Source organism: Xiphias gladius, unplaced genomic scaffold (genome assembly GCF_016859285.1).
Source record: "Xiphias gladius isolate SHS-SW01 ecotype Sanya breed wild unplaced genomic scaffold, ASM1685928v1 HiC_scaffold_1477, whole genome shotgun sequence".
Taxonomy (NCBI): Eukaryota; Metazoa; Chordata; class Actinopteri; order Istiophoriformes; family Xiphiidae; genus Xiphias; species Xiphias gladius.
Window position 1 is genome coordinate 405,059 of NW_024401807.1, and position 4,469 is coordinate 409,527.

General features: G+C 38.2%; 1 pseudogene; it reads right to left on the minus strand.

Moving 5' to 3' along the window:
• Window positions 1–3,767: 3,767 nt before the first annotated feature.
• On the minus strand, window positions 3,768–3,889 carry LOC120787474 (annotated as a pseudogene).
• Window positions 3,890–4,469: the final 580 nt, after the last annotated feature.

Genomic DNA, 4,469 nt, shown 5'->3' on the forward strand with positions numbered 1-4,469 from the left:
CTTCCACACTCAACCAACTGAGGCCCAGTATGTGAATCATCAGGTGGCTCAGTTCCACTGTGGTGGGCTTGAAAGCGGTTATAATTTCTGTCAAGTTGTGACAGAATCTGTCCTCATTGTCTCTGGGATGGCCCAAGTCTTTTGCCACCACCTTCATTTCATCCAATGTCCATGGCCCGTGCACCAGGACAACTTCAATATCTTGTCCCACCATTTCTAGCATGGGGAGGTTGAGTACCCCAGGGCTGTTGGGGGACGGAGGAGTGGGTTAAAGGGATCCTCCATGTCTGGTGCTCTCAGTATTATGGCCTGCACATCTCTGGGAGCTGTTCCCAGCTGGGGGGTCCTCCATGCCTCCCTCTGCACTAAGCAGTTGCAGATCCTCTTCTCATTGGGTCTGTTGATTCAGGCGTTTGTGCTGCTGAGGACCGTCCAGTTCGTGAGCTGCATATTTCAGACACTGAGACACTTTGTTATAATCCCTACCTTTCCCTGCCTGACAAGTTTCTTTGCCCCTCATTGGGGCTTCTGTGTTCCAACTGTTCCATGCCTTCCATTCAGCTTTAAAGGCTTATTTACAACAGCCAATACATCCCTTCCTTTTTCTTTCATCCTTTTTCTCCTACATCCTTTCCTTAAGCTGATTTAATTGTCTAACACAAACTTCCTCCCTCTGGGAACCCAAAACGAGTTACCCATATGTGCAACCGGACACAACTGGACACAACTATCAGCATAATTTTTTTTCCTCTTTTTCTCTTTTTCTTTTCTACTCTGACAATTTGTCAGGTGCCAAACCTCCCCAGCCAGTTCGATGGCCATGTTTGGCCCATGTATTTTCTAACAAAAGAACAAGTCTGTTTTTTATACACAATAGTGAGCATGTAAAGGAGGGGCTGTCACACAAAGGTTAAAAGTTCATCAACTTTTTACTATCTCATCTTAACTGCAACTTCCTGATACCTAGATGTCAAATGAAAAGAGGAACTGGGTTATCAGTACACTTCCTCAAACTTGTACAAGAAGTTAATACAAGACATTAATACATTGATCAAAGTTATATTTTGTCATAACAGTCAGCATTTGTGATTTGAGAATGCTGAATCCAAGTCATACAATCATTAGCCAATTGTACAATAAAAGAAAAAAAAAACTTCAGTGAACATCTGAGATTTGATTTTTAAAAATGTATTCATTTCATCATTTTGGTCTTTATGTTATACACCATGACAAAAAATAACACGTACTGAAAAAATACAAACTGAAGCCAATAATACACCCAAGAGCTTAACCAGCTTTAAAATGAATAAATGCAAAAAAAAAAAAAAGTATGAACTGTTAATTTTTGCTTTTCGAAGACGCTACCCTGTGATCAGACCTCTCTATTAATTCTGAGATCTATGGTTCTATACTGAATACATATCTGTCTTTGCTCTCTGCTATCTCTAGTTTCTGAGTATAATCATTTGAAGCACATGAATTTGTAAAATGCATTTTATTGGTTAAGGTTTATTATACAGTCCTGCAGATCACAAGCTGTGATCGCAAAGACTTGATTGATAAACCTAAGGACCTCATGGAGGCACAAACGACAACTAAACTCAGCTGTTTAAAGCTGAATCCAAATGTCTCCCTCCAACAGCCGACAAGATCCTCTGCCACATTTAGGGGAAAAAACACCCTGACGTTTGGCAAAGATTGCAGTGGACCAAGCCTAGTGTGGACTTGGGGATGGTCACCACCTTCCTCTAAAGGGTAAAGACAATTATTCGTTTTTGTTAAACTCAATACATATATAATCTCAAATTTAACAAAGTGGTGAGAAACAATGAACAATGAAGTAAAACTACAAATAACAAAAACAATTGAGTTCCTGCAACTTGAATGAATTGTGAATTTCTTGGTCAAATTAGACATTAATGAAAAATAAGGGCTTGTGTATTGTGTTGAAAGGATTTGAAAATCACATATAACCATATCTTTAATTAGGATTTCCATAACAGTTTAACACGTTTTTTAGAAGTTAAAGTTCACAACACCTGGTATTTGGAGGCGGTCTCCCATTCAGGTACTACCCAGGACCGATCCTCATTAGCTTCCTCGATCACACAAAATCTGGTGCATCCAGATTTGTATGGCCATTAGCACCACTGTCTGATATATAGAGGCTCTTTGTACATTCAATAAACACTACGATCTTCATACTGCTAAATACGGTAATCAGTGATTTATATTCGTATAATACTCAACAAATCCTAATGCAAGACAAAAACCAAATATGAATGAATCCATCCAACACATGATCTCTTCATGACCACAGTCTGATAAAGCATGTAACTCTGTTTTATATTTTTATATAAACTTAATTTTCCAGACCTCTTTACTGGTGACATGTGCGTTCAGAATAAGGAGAACCTCCAATACATATACCCCCATATACAGCAGCAGTGCAGACTTTATTCTGGTAAATTCTCAACGCCTAAAATATGATTTCTGAAAGTGACATAAATTACGATTGAAGTACATACTAGAGCATGAAATACACTGCAAAAAAAAAAAAAAACATAGTGTTGGGTTTCCTCTGTCCAGTCTCACTACATGAGCAACATCGCCTTCTGTTGATGAAAGATGGGTATGAAAAGCTTACAACAACTCATTCCCGGGTGTTATCCCATTCAAGTACTAATCAGGCCTGACCTTCATTAGCTTCTGAATCATTAATAATGATTAATATTGCTCTAATAATCAACAAATCCAAATGCAAGACAATAACCAAATGTGAACTGATGCATCTAACACCACATTTCTTCATAACCAGAGTGTGATAGAGAATTTAACTCTGTTTTCAAAGTTAAAAGTAAATTTTTATCCGAAATTTACTAAAACAGTCATCCACACTTATTATTGGTGACATGTTCGTTCGGGAGAAGAAAACCCATAATATATATAATCATTTATCAACCCGCAGAAATGCAGACTGCATACATGTAACTTATCATCGCCAAGGTTTGATTGGTGAAAGTAGTATAAAATACAGTAGAAGTACACAATGGAGCGTGAAGAATACACTGCTAAACAAAACACGATAAAGCGGGGTTTCCCCTGATTTTTAAGTTCTGTCTCAACTACATGAGGAGCATCGCCCTGTGATGATGAAAAATGGGGATAAAGACCTTAGAGAATCTGGTAATCTCAGGTGGTCTTCCAGCCAAATACTAAACAGGCCCAACCCTGCTTAACTTCCGCGATCTGACGAGATCCGGTGTATCCAAGTTGGTATGGCCATAAGAAGGCATATCTGACGTACACAGCCTCTTTATACATGCTAAAAGATCATTAACAATTCTCATACCGTTAAATACAGCTATCAATGATTAATATTCCTCTAATAATCAATAAATGCAAAATCCAAAAAAGAAACACACCACATTTGAATTAATCCATCTAACATGGCATTTTTTCATAACCAAAGTCTGATCAACCATGTAGCTCTGTTTTAAAGGTTAAAAGTCAGTGTTATTCCGAAATGTAATAAAAAATACATTCATGATCCAGACCTCTTTACGGGAGACATATTCATTCAGAATAAGGAGAACCCAAATTACAATACTGTAAGTGACATAAAGTACAATAGAAGTACACAAAGTAGCATGAAGTACGCACTGCAAAACAAAACTCCATAGTGTGCAAGTGGCCCCTGTTTTTACAAGTCCTGTCTCAACTACATGAGCAGAATCGCCATCTGCTGATTACAGAAGGAGATGAAAAGTTTACAGCACCTGGTATTCCCAGGCGGTCTTCCATCAAAGTACTAACCAGGCCTGACCTTGCTTGACTTCTGAGATCTGACGAGATGAGGGGTATATCCAGGTTGGTATTGGCCGTAAGCAACCGTGTTTGACATAATCGGGCTCTTCATACATGCTTAAAAGAACACTAACAGTTGTCATACCGTTAAATATGGATATCAATTATTTATATCTCTTTAATACCCAACAAACCGGGAAAGGCAACAAAAAAACAAATGTGAATTAGTCCATCTAACAAGGCTTTTCTTCATAACCACAGTCTGACAAAGCACGTGACTCTGTTTTAAAAGTTAAAAGTTAGTGTTTTTCTAAAATGTATTAAAATAGACATCCATCATCCAGATATGATATAGTTACTCTAGATGGCATTGCCCTGGCCTCCAGCACCACTGTTTGGAATCTCGGCGTTATCTTTGATCAGGAAATGTCCTTTAACTCTCACATAAAACAAACTTCAAGGACTGCCTTTTTTCACCTACGTAACATTGCAAAAATCAGGCACATCCTATCTCAAAAAGATGCAGAAAAACTAGTCCATGCTTTTGTTTCCTCTAGACTGGATTATTGTAATTCCTTATTATCAGGCTGTCCCAACAAATCTTTAAATACTCTCCAGCTGATCCAGAATGCTGCATTGCGAGCACTGACAGGAACTAGGAA